Below are 13,679 nucleotides of genomic sequence, written 5' to 3' on the forward strand. Positions count from 1 at the left end.
ATAAGGAATAAAAGTACCCTTACACCTTTGGAGTCTAAGATCAAGAAATTAAATCCTCAATTGAATATTGTTAATGCTATTGAATTCTACAAATTGATTTGCGTACTATTCTTATCTTCACATGCATTATTGTGTATTGCCTTCCTACCCTTTACATTACAAGCCATAAAAGCCCTCTTGATTCTTAAAGTGCTTATGTATTTTGTAACATCCCAAATTTTGGCTCATAGATACAAGTAATAGCACAAGTAAAGGATGATTATTAAGTCCAATGCAACGAAAGTCCCAGAAATCTCTCGGAAGGAAAAAGAGATTATCTAAGGGCAAATGCGTAAAACAATAGTGTTATGGGACTAAAGAATGATGAACTGGAAACAACTAAGGGCCAGAGGTTGTGCCAGAAACTTGCAAGAAATGGTTCCAAAGGTTAGGCCTAAGCAGGGACCAAATTGCAAAGAAAATATTCCTAGGCCAAGTAGGGACCTAATTGTAAATAATAGAAGTTTTGGTCAGCCAATGCTCAGAGTTAGCAAAAAGGGCCCAAATGACTTAGAAAAATTCCAGAAAAATGGGAATAGGATCCCAGAGCCGATATAAGGTTGGAAATGACGAAAATGCCCTGAAGTCATTCGAGGGTTTTGGACAATTTGAGATAGTAACTTAAATTGAATTATTTAAGCTATGAGACAGCCTCAAATAATCAGGAAAAACTGGGGAATAGTAGTTGTGGAATTTACACAAATTGTAAAATTAATTCCATCCCTAGAAACTGACAAGGTTAGCTTTAATTAAATTTAAAGCCTATTTATACCCTATCCGGGGAAAGTTAAAATAGCTGTCTAGAGTTTGACTTTTGACCCGAGAAAAATTAGAGGAATTTCCTGTGATGAAAGAGAAAGAATGAAACCCAGAGACAGATCAACAGAGTTACGAGCTGATAGAAAGAATTCAGAGAAGGTAAAGCTGATTAAGTATTATTTAATAATATTTCTGGGAAAAGGAGAAAGAAAATATCTAGAGACCATCATGACGGTGCTGAGTTAGCATGCTGAGTCACCAAATGCAATCATGACACCACTGAGTCAACATGCTGAGTCACCAAATGCAATCATGACACCTACGAGTCATCACACTGAGTCAGCAGAAGATATTTATGGACAGCATAAAAATCAAAACGTAGTACGGGAATATTTTAGACAGTCCTTTGTCTACCTGTTATAATAAAATCTCTACTGTGTGACTCAGTAAGGTTAAGTAGCCTGTCAGTAGAGCTAATTATTTTTATCTATGCTCCTCTAAGATGGCGCCATATATGTACTTAATTAAGATGAGAAAATAGTGCCAAAACATGTCCCAATGGTACCGGGTAAGTCAGGACTCAAAAAAGTACCTATACGGTACAGAATGGCAAAATAGGTAGAGGAATGCCTAAGGGCTATTTTTTTCCACGAATTTTATATTAATTTCCTCACTATTTTAATGCCAAAATGATGAAGGAATATGGAAGAGACAAGTGTACGGTTAGATCAGGAAAAAAGGTATTACGTGTACGGTTGGATGCAAGACACGTGTATGGTCGGATGCAAGATACGTGTGCGGTTGGATTAAAGACATATGGCTTGATGATGTAAGCATGACATCATCAAGATGAGGTAAGCATGATGTCATAGGACACGTGTCATCATAAGATAAAAAGAAAAAATGGACGGTCCAGATCAAGCAACATATTTTTAATATCAACGGCCGAGATTCGTTCTTGTTTTCTATAAATATCCCTCCCCTCCCTCTCAATTTGTCCTAAGCCATGGAAACCTTGGGGAAGCTCTTGCAAAATGGTTTCTAGAGAGAGAAAGAAGAGGGAGAAAGAAAGGCCAGGTGGTTCCAAGCCAGATCAAGCTCTAAAACAAGGTATGTGTGCTGTTTTTGATATAGTTTCTACCTCTCTTGTTATTTTTGAGCTGGTGGTTTGTTTGATTGGATTTTTGATGATTGAAATCCTATGGAGAGGTGCTGCACGAAATTTATTGGAATAGGAGAAGATGATATGGATGTTAAAAGCATGTTTAAAGGCTTGGAAACAACAAGAATCAAGTGGTTCTGTGTTGATTTTGCAAGAAATCCAACTTTCCCTTAGTTTGTGATTCTGTTTGGCCTTGACTGTTCTGAATGGTTAGGGTTGGATTTTGATTGTTTTGAGTTTGGAAATGGATTTTACATGCAAAATTATGTGGGAATAGCATGTGGAAATAATTTTAGAAAGGTTGGAATTGAAACTCAAAAGTTCAAGTTCAAGTATGTTCAAGAAAGAATCAAGTAGAGATAAGTTGATGACTTGATTCTAATAATTGTTTTGCATCATGTATTGATGTGTTTAGGATCTTGAAACATCCAAGAGGATGTTTAATGGTGTTGACCAAAAATCCATAGGGTTGAAAAGACAAGGGAATCAAAGGAAAAGCAAGAGGAAAGCTATGTTATAAGGTAGTAAACTTACCTATATTGTGTGCTTGATATGTATGCTTGCATGATATGGTTGTGTTGCCATGATTTGACTAAGCTAAGATGAAATGTTTGCAAAGTTATGTTTGCAAGTTTATGTTATGCTTTACTTTGGCAATATATTATGAAAGCATGAAATGCTTTAGCTTACTTTCTATGGCATTCATATGTTAATGTTATAACATGTCATGTATGTGCATTATGTCTTGCACGCTTATAGGTAGTGTTTGCTACTGAGATTCCCCGAATCTCACCCCTCCTTAACCAACTATTTAGTTCAATCAATGGTGGGCAATAATAGCATGAGAGGCAAGGATAAGAAAGTGGAGAACTATTGACATTAATGAATTATGTTATTATTCAATATGTAATTCTCCTATTATGTAATTTATGTTATGGATGCTAATGATGCCATGTATTTAATTACAATGTTTATAGAATAAATAGAAATGTATGAGGATGATTGGGAAAGTGTAAACCCAATTTATGTATGCCAAAGAAATAGAGAGAATTAAAGTAAAAAGGGATTAAGGGATAAAACGTAGGTCATGGAGCATTGAGTTCGTAGCTCCAATTTGACCTATCAAATGAATGAGTTAAGCCATAAAATTTGGCAGACTCACAGTACACATCCCAAGCTTTAAAATGAGAGGTAGTTCGTCTTAATTGGATGTATACACAAGAAGATACGATTTTTATAGAATTCGTTACGATTTTTCAAAATTAGACCTGAAATCTGAATTTAAACGGTGAAAAGTAATCCGAGTAGTTATGTTGAAAATTTTAAATCCGCGGGCTTGTATTTTGACCTACTTGAATCATAACGCTTACTAATACGCACTCTGAGGGGTTAAAGGTAGGATGTTACATATTTGAGTAGTAGAGAGTTAGAACTATTACAAGCATATGGTAGAGCATTTGGACAAGTGAATTGAGCAAAAGAACCCTAAACATTTGTGAGTTGAGTGATACACTAATTTCTTTGTGTGGTCTTCTATATGTTGTTCACTTAGATTAAATCACATATCATTGATTGATTTCTTTGTCTTAAATTGGTTAATGAGTCATTGTTGATTGCATTTGTAACTTGAACTTTTGAGCTTGCTTACTCTTTTTCTTTCATCCTTCTCGTTTACATTATGTTTAGACTTGATTTTGCCCAGGAGTGTGATAAAACCCAATCTTTATATGGTTTTCTCAAGTGTTTTCTGATGTTTTGCAATAATTTTACTCTTATTATGCGTGCATTTATATCTATTTGATTACATTGAGTCATGCATTGCATTTTACTGTTTAAGGGGTAGAAAGAGTCATTTTTCTCTTCTAAATTTTAATTGCGTTAATCTGTAATCAGTTGGTCTTTACAAAGCTCTTTGTTGTGACTTTTAGGCAATTGGAGAAGGATCCAAGAATCATGATGGAGCATGGATGGAGCCAAAATGTTACAAGGACCAAAACACAAAAGTTGGGAGTGTTTTGCCTCCCCAGGTCGTGACATAGACTCCTTAAGTCGCGACCTAGATGCCTCTTAGTGAAATTACACGTTTTGGACCCAAGTCAAGATGAGAGCTCTCTGTCTTCCTGGGTCACGACATGGAACTTATCAGGTCACAACCTGACCCCCCGAGTCGTGACCTTACATTCCTGGGGTCACGACCTGAGTGCGTTAAGTGAAGCTGTGTATTTTGGAATAGGTTTCTGAGCTTCTATACCTAAGGAGGGCAGCCACCATGAAAAGACACTCTTCCATTCTGTAGATTTGCACAAGGTTGAGCCACCATCATTTCCCCTCAAGTCTCCATTGATCCTACACCCAAAACTTCCATTTTTCTTCATCTCTTCATCATTTTCTAAAATTTTGGACTGATCAAACCATTCTAACACCCTTCTTATCTATTTTTCCAACTTCGTTTTTAGCTTCAACCATGGCTGTTCATTGTTGGAGCAATTGTGATTGGTTTGAAGGTATGAGAGGCTAAACCCCTTAGCCTTTTGGTGATGGAGAATGAAGCTTGAGCTCAATGATCTAATCGGGGAGTTTTTTTTATAGTCTAAGCAATTGTTTAATGCTGTGTTGAATATTTTTAGATTTAGGAACTTTCTGCACTTGTATCAAACTTGGTTTAAAATTGTAAATATGGTGTTTAGACTATTTTATTGTATTTGGATTGGATGATGTTAATGTTGATTAATCTATATAATATTTCAGTTTGAATCCTTGTGTTCAGTTTGATTTTCAATGATTATTGTGATTAATCTGCGTGCTTGGTATTCTGTGTTTGTCAATTGACATTTAGAGGACATTTGCATCATCTGTTCATCTACACTCTAAGTGGTTTTCAACAGTGTCTTGAGAGATGTTAATGAACTTTGATTAAAGTGAGTTTTCATTAATTAAGACATTGGACCCAAGTGATTACTTGGGGTTTTCTTCAGACTTAGAGGTTTTCTAAAACTCCCAATCATTCTAAAGAGTAGTGATAGCTGAGTTTTCATCATCAAGAGATTGTTTAACCATAATTCCCTTTTAATCCAAAACATTTCTTCATTCATTTAAAATACCAAAAATAGTTAACTTTCTGCACTTTACATTTGTTACGTCACCTTTAAAACAACTAAAACCCCTTTTGTACCCACTCAAATTTACAATGTTTTTGAAAACCAATTTAGACTAGGATTTCCAATAACAAGCTCCTCGAGAAGAACAACTGGTTGCATCCTATACTGCATTTTATCTAGTGCAACTCTCTTTCTTGACGATCCGGAAGGCGATAGTCTGGCCATCAATCAGAGTGCAAAAGCTAAGTATGTGGAAGTTGATAAGTCTCATTATTTGCATTTATTTCTAGTCCTAAACTTACGCTTTTGCCATTTATAATTGCATATTTTGGGTATAATTAGCTTTCATTGTGCATAAGAGTTGGTGAAGGGAGTTGTGAGGTTTTATTTGTGTTTTTGTATGATTTTATGTGACTTTATTTGTGTGTACTTTTTATCCTTGTTTGGTGTGAATTTCAAGGAGCTTCACTAGCATTCTTGCATTCTGTCTGGGGCATCACAACATATCACAGAAGGAGCCGCGAGGGATTTGTAAAAAGACTCTTGGTAATAGCATCGTAGTGGATGATCAAAAGCACCACGGCAGACTCAGTTTAACAAGGAGCTCAAAATCACTAATTGAAACGACACCGTTTTAGCTAGGCACCGTGATAGATGATCAAAGGTGCCGCAGTGGATGATGAAAAATTTCAGATTTAAATATAGAAGTTGCATGCTCATACGGGGAGAGTTCAGTTTCAGTTCTTCCACCACCAGATCACAAATTCTCTTGTTTTCTCTGCCTTTTCTCAATTCTCCCTTCCATTTTTGTCTAAATCCTTTATCTTCCACCAATCAACCATGGATCTTTTGTTGATTCTTACTGATTTTGCTACAAATCAAGGCATGAGTGGCTAAAATCCTAAGTTTTCTTAGCAATGAAGCTGACCTGAGTTCATAGAGCTAAACATGTTGTCTTTTAAGAACTGATTTCCACTTTCTATTCCAAGATTCATTTATATCAGTTAAACATTTTTTATTAGAATGAGAGTTGTGTGATTAGAGTTATTTTTCTTGGAATTTAGATTTGATTGAACATTTGCAAGTGAGTTTGTGTCCTTTGATTTAGTTGAATAGAGGATTCTTGATAAATTGTAGATCTAATTCAATTTGCTTGCACTGTTGTTTGATCATTCTGAATTTGATTGAATGATTTTGATGATTTACAGTTTTGGTCATCCTCATAGAATTGCAATTTGCCTCTCAAGTGTTCTTGTCAATTGATTTTCCTTCTTTACAGAGCAAGACAATGAATCTAGTAAGATAGTTGTTATTGACATGTGTTTAGAGAGATTTGAGCAGTAGCTGAATCTATTCTTTTAATTGACTCAAAGAGATTCCAAATTATAAGACTGAACAAGGACGGAAGGATGAATTGCTAGGGGAACTAGCATCGCTTATCTGAATCTCTTCTGTATTTTGAACCTTTACTATTAGCTTTTATTTTGAATTTGTTTCTTGCTTCAATTTTCCATTCTAAAACTTAATCCTTCACCTTGGTAATTTGATAATTAAAGTGAATTGTTAAGAATTTAATTCCAACTTAAGGCTCCTTAAGAAGAATGACATAGGCATTGCTTTACCTGCTATATTTTCCTAGTATAATTTTGATTACCTAACGACTAGGTTTATCAGCTAAGGACACAAAAGTCCTTCAGGCGGCGGGTGATGCTATGATGGAAAGAAGCTAAGTAAGACCAATAGAGGTTAAGAGAAAGTATGTTTTATTGTGATGAACCAAAGGCACTAGTGGCGACGAATGAACATAGAAGTAATTGCTAGAGGAGGTTGTGACCTTTATCGCGGTGAACAAGGAGTCTAGTCACAATGAATAGACACAACAACTCTCAGATGTTGAAGCAGTATCTTAGCAAGACTCAATAGACTATGACTCTTAGAGGTCACAGAGAGTAAGACTAGTAGAGATCAGAAAGAAAGAGGTAGTCACTATTTAAGGTTATCAGACTCCCCCTCTAGAGGAAGAATAATGACAATGAGTTAGACAGGATAGTCAAAGGTTTAAGTCTATACACTAACAAGAGGGTATAGTGTTCACCTAAGCTTGACAAACTCTTGTAGCCTCATTAAGGCTAAGTGTAACATCCAAACTTTTAGGCCTAGAAGTACCAGAAATAGCCTGAATTGGATAGGCTACTAGACCCCTTTTGAGCAGAAGTCCCAAAGATGAGAAAGGAAGTCAAAGCTGTTTTAGGGACTAAACTGTAAAGTAAAAGTTTTTAGGGACTCAAGTATAATCAAGGCTAGAGGCTCCAATAAAGTCTTAAGGGCCCAGAAAGAGAAAAGAGAGTAGAAATAAGCCAGGGGTTAAGTTAAAAACCTTAAAGAGAGGATTGTATAAAGTTAAGCCCAAGCAGGGACTAAATCACAAAATTCAGAATGTTATGACCTAATAGGGGTAAAAATAGAAGAGTATACAGAGAATTCTAAGAAAATTCCAAAAAATAGGAAATGATATTCTAAGGCTCTTCTGTTAAGAGAAAAGATGAAAATACCCCTAAGACAGCTTAAATGGAATTTATTATGTTATGGCTGGTAAAAAGTACATGGCTCGAGGTAATTATTTAAAATAGCAAGAGATCTCAAAAATGTATACAAAAATGAGGTTAAATGGTTGAAAGGTTGTATTAATTTATAAAATTAGTCCTACAACCAAAAGGCCAGTAGAATGGCTTTAAAAAATTAAAAAGCCGGCTATACCGATAAAGGGTATTTTAGTAAATGAATTTTTATGCAAGGCTTAAAGGAAGTGTTATAGCCTAAGAAAATTTATAGATACTCTCTAGAATAAAAGGGAAATTATGGAGTAGACAGAAGAATTTTCTAAGCTCCGGAAGGCCAAAAAGAAAGCCGGAGAAATGTGGGCCAAGTAAATCCGAAGGAAACTTAAGGATTAAATTGTGATCCAATGGCTAGGATCTAATTTTCCTTATCCTCCACCATATTTGTGACAATTGGCATCTTCTAGAAGGATGAGGTAAGGATGATGCAAGAAGATGATGCAATGATGATGTAAAAGTCAACTTGAAGTTCCAAAATTGCCTTTACTCTTTCTATTAGCCACCAAGGGCATTTTAGTCCATTCAAGACAAATTTTTGGCTATAAATAGAGCCTCTTCCCCTTCATATTTTTGGCCAACATGAGTTTAAGAGGGGAAACTCTGTCAAAATTTAGAGAGAAAAATGTAGGGATTAAGGCCAAGAAGAAGGAACAAGATTCAAGCTTCAAGATCAAGGTATGTGATGGTTGTAGCATATAATTTGATGCCTATTTCAAATAAGTTACTCTTTGTATCTGATTCTAAAATTTGGTATGATTAAAGTACACTCTGTAAGCTTTAAATCCATTGGTAGAACACTTCATTTGGATATGTGTACGATTTATGGTGATTTTTCAAAGTTAGGGTTTGAAAGCTAGAAACAGTGTTTAACCTTTGGAAGAGTGTCAAATTCCGTATAATTCTGGTACTTTTCAGCATAGAATTGGTTCCTGAAACTATTTTTTTTAAAGAGAACTTAAGAAGCTTTCAGTGAGACTTAGAACCACTTAATTTTGATTTTTTTTAGAATTAATTATGAATTTTCAAAATTGAGCAAAAATTCTGGAAACTCTGTGTGAACAGTACCGGCAAAGTTAAATTTTCAGATTTGATCTTCTTGAATCTAAGGCCATCTAAAGTGGTTGTAATTGATAAGAAATGAATCTTAAGGATGGAAAATAATGAGATTTATGTTAGAAAAGCTAGAAAGAAAACCCTAAAACCAAGAGAAAGGGTTGAAGTTCAAGAGAACTAGTCTTGAATATTTTATAATCTAGTGGTTCTAATGGATTGTATGATCATTGTGGTTATGTTTAGGACCTTGGAACATCCAAGAGGATGTTTGGTAATGTTAACAAAATGCTCACATGGTTGGAAAGTCAAGGGAGTTAAAGGAAATGTAGGAGGAAAGCTTGAGGTGCAAGGTAGTGAACTTACCTATTATCATTGCTTGATGTTATATGATTGTGTGTTGCTGTGTACATGTTATTGAATGTTATTGTGATATGTTTTAGCTACTGTAATTACTATTCATGATGAGTATATTATGTCTCCATGGCCATGCATCAAGAATATAGCTTTGAGCATGCTAATATGTCACTAATTAACAAGAGAATAAACAAGTTACGTATAGTGCATTAGCATCCATCTAGCATAATTAATATGGTATTGTCTACTACTGAGATTCCCCCGAATCTCACTCCTCCCTAACTAACCATTTAGGTCAATCAATGATGGGCAATAATGGCATGAGAAGCAAGGAGAAGAAAGTAGAGAATTGTTCATGTTAATGAATGATATTATTATTCAATGCGTAATTCTCCTATTATGTAATTTATGTTATGGATGTCTATGATGCCATGTAATTAATTATAATATTTATGGCATGAATGAGAGTGTATGATCATGAATGGGAAAGAGTAAGCCCATGTTATGTATGCCAAAGAAATAAAAAGAATTAAAGTAAAGAGATGTTAAGGGATAAAACATAGGTCATAGAGCAGTGAGTTTGTAGCTCCAGTTTGACCTATCAAACGAATGAGTTAAGTCACGAGATTTGGTAGACTTATAGTAAATATCCAAGCTTTAAAATGAGAGGTAGATCATATCACTTGGATTTGTACACAAGGAGATACGAATTTCCAAAGTTGAGCCACAAAATCTGAAAGTTCCAGATTTTATGAAATGAACAGTAATATTTATTGATTAAACTGTATGAATTGGGCAATGATAAGTCGAATTGGATATTTTTTTTCCTTAAAGAGAATTGAAATAGATTTTTGTAGAATTTTAGAACACCCCAATATGATTTTTATGAAATTAGTTATGAATTTTTGAAGTTAGACCTGTAATCTGGAACTTAAACAGTGAATAGTAACACGAGTAATTATGTTGAAATTTTAAATCCACGGCTTGTGTCATGATTTGTTTGAACCATAACGCTTATGAATGCGTGCTCTGAGTGGTTAAAGGCAGGACATTTCACTACGGTACTATGATAGAGTAGCTATCTCAGGTTCCTAAATAGATAAATAGGAATTTGGAGATAGTAAACTCAAGATAGATAGCCCAAGTGAAATTTCTTAGGGATCAATAAGAAGAGAAAGAGATAAGAATGAGACAGATACCTATGTGGGGAACTAGCATAAAGAGGTAAGCATGTTCCCGATAATGTTAAGAGATACTCAATCACTTAGGGTTAGGTTGAAAGGCACCCTTTACAAGGGATATGGTCTTAGCCATGATTCTTCCTAGAGAAATTGGGGAACTGGTCCTTCGAGTCAGAATTGACACTGCTCTAGATGAAGCAAGATACCCTATCTGAGTAGGAAAGGGAAGCAGTCGAGAAGAGTTGACATTCTTTTAGTGAAGTGATGTGTCCTCCATTGAGAACAAAGATGAGCAGTAGAGGTAAGGCAAGTAGAGTTGACTTTACCTAATGGAAGCACTACTAGCTAGGGATAAAGCTAGGTTTAAATGTTCTTGAGCTTAGCAGAGTACTAGTATAAGCAGAAACAAGAGAACCTTATAAGTCCTCTCCTTTAACTTCTAAAATCAGTTGTAAACAGAATGAGAGGCTCCCTCTAGTAGGGATAAGATGTTTGAATGGCACGCTACAGACATAGCAACTAGTAAGAGCTTCCACTCATTGCATTGGAATGCCAAGCACTATGTTATAGTTATAGAAAATATGCTTAAGCTCCAGGTGTTAGAGCTATGCATACTAAGGGAAGGAATGCTTCAGCTCCTATCATACCTTACTATCAGATCTACCTAGGGTTTAATTAAAACCATTTTAGACCACATTGGATGGTCTTGGGCTCAAAAATTCATAAAAAACGCTGATTTTCAGATTTGTACTGTTCATCGAGTAAAAATCCAATTTTCTGGCCCAACTTCAAAAATTCATAACTTAATCTAGAAAAATTGAAATGGAATGGTTCAAAATTCTATAAAAATCTCTTTGAATTCGTTTTGAAGAAAAAAATAATCTTATAAACCAATTCCATTTGAAAAAGTATCTTGTTTTTGTGAAATTCACCTCTATCCATTTGGCATTTTTTCAGATTCTGAACCTTAACTTTCAAAAAATCATTATAAATCGTATAGTTGGCCATTTTTAACGTGCTACCTTTTGATTTGAAGCCTATGACGTCAAATTTAAGCATACTAAATTTTGTACAGAAATTCATTTGGTAGCTTACTAAAACATGGCTCTAATTTGGCATCCTACTTAGGGATTACAGCACCAACCATAGATACTTATACATAACCAAATATAAATATTTCCTCATGGTTTATCACCATATTAGTCCTTCGATTTAAAGCCTCCCTTTTGATGATTCAGTCCCTAAAATATTAGGTTACATATGGGGAATGAGATTTCAATGAAATCCCAATAGCAAGATCAATCAACCAAAACATTAATATGCATCAATTACAAGCATTCCAACCTTTTGCTATTAATAGGGAACTACTTTACCTCATACATGTAGCACTCTAACATGCAATAGCCAAGGCACATAAAGCAAGGAGTATAGCTACACAATCATCATCATCATCATCATTTAGTTCAACCACATAATAGCACATGAAATTGCATGGCAATCAATGCAACACTCAACATTAAGGTTAATTAAATCTTACTACCTTAATCTAATGCTCTTTGATTTTCTTGTTCTCCTTTCTTGCTTCCACAAATGCCAAACCCTAACATGGCAATCCACAAAAAGGGCAGCAAGAATCATCAACCATTCCTCATAAAAATCAATAACATAACTCAAGGAAATCTTTGTCCCTTAAAGCATCCACCTTTGTTCTTTAATTTTTAGAGTTTCCTTAAACCCTAAAAATTCCCTCTTAACTCATTCCTACATGATTTTTCATGTATATTCCAAATATCTTCTTGGATTTAAGAAAATAAAACTTCCTCTTCCAGTTTCAGCTTGGCCAAACCATTAGGGTTCAAAATCCAAAACTTACAACTTTGATTCTATGGCTTCCAACACTTGTTCTTTAGGTTTACCCTACACCATTTTTCATTTTGAACACAATGGAAGCCTCAAAACTTTGAAAAACACATCCTAGGGTCCAGATCTTGCTTTGGCCGAAAAGGTTCTCATGCAACATAACAAAGAAAACACTTCAAAATCAATCTACAAACTCTTATAACCATTACGATCTAACATGCTTTGAAGTGTTCTAGCAAGATTGAACCATAAAACTTCCTCCCTTACTTATTATACATTTTGGCCAGCACCAAAGAAGGAAGAAAATCAGAAATTTCAACCATACAACTCAAGCAAACAAGGCAAGGAACAACTTAGAACCAAAAACTAACCTTAGATCTTGGTTGGATGATCAAAGTTGGTGCCTTTTCTCTTGATTTCTCCTTGAACTCTCTCTTTTCCCTCTTGGTTTGCTCTTGGACGAAACTAGCATTTGATTTAGGGGGAGGATTGCTCATTTAATGTGCACAAAATATCTCACCTACTAGCATTAATGAGAAGCCAAGTGTCAAAAGCCTACTCCTTCTTGAAATTTCCCTCTTAATCACTTAATTCCAATTGTAATTAATTTCCAAAAGTTAAACTCTCCTCTACTTGAGGTTTGACACTTGGAAAGCTTTAAATCCTCTCTATTAAGGGCTTGACACATGGCTAAATGTGAACCATTTGAATTACAAGACGCTAGTCTTGCTTTATCGATGCACTTTGACTCCGGGTTTAACTTCTTTTCTATAATTACAGTGCTCTGGCCTCTGTAATTATTTTTTATCAGATCCATAAACTATTCTCCTCATTTTTATCTTCCCAAATTTTCCTCTTTGTCTCAAATTTAATTTCCCAATAATTAAATAAAAGGAAAACTAATTTCCTTCTCTTTAGTGATTTTTCCACTTTTTAGAGGAATTGAGAAAAATCTTGGATACTTGAGGGTCTTCTTTTAATTCCATAATCTCTTATAATTCCTTGGGATATCATAGGAATTTTTTGGGATTTTATTCTGCTTCCAATTATTTATTTGGAATTTTCCAAATAAAGGACCTTAAACTAGCTTAAATCGCCCTTAAATTCCTTTGTAATTTCTCTAATGGTAATTTGGTCATAAAACCAATTTTATAATCCCATATAATTCTCAAGGAACATTGTCCTTATTTTTCCTTAATTTTTTGAGACTTGGAAATATTTTCCCATAATTATTCTTGACCAATCTTCCTTAATTAGTCAAATTTCCATAATTGGCTTGGAAAATCATAATAATTATTTTCCACCATAAATCTTCTATTTCTCCTGGTCATTTTTTACCCTTAACTATTTAGGAACATTTCTTATTCCTAATTACCATAGTACCAGATGTGACAGCTCCTATGTTAGAGCTATGCATTCATAAGGAGTTATGCAACTCCTTATAACACGTTGCCCCAATATTATGCATGTTAGAATAATGCTTCTACTAAGAAGTGAAGCAAAGGAAAGAGCAGTTGCATAAGTCCTCTCTTTGTACTATTCAAAATTAGCTAGA

Source organism: Neltuma alba, unplaced genomic scaffold (genome assembly GCF_004799145.2).
Source record: "Neltuma alba isolate B1F8T4 unplaced genomic scaffold, ASM479914v2 tig00010603_pilon, whole genome shotgun sequence".
NCBI classification, from domain to species: domain Eukaryota; kingdom Viridiplantae; phylum Streptophyta; class Magnoliopsida; order Fabales; family Fabaceae; genus Neltuma; species Neltuma alba.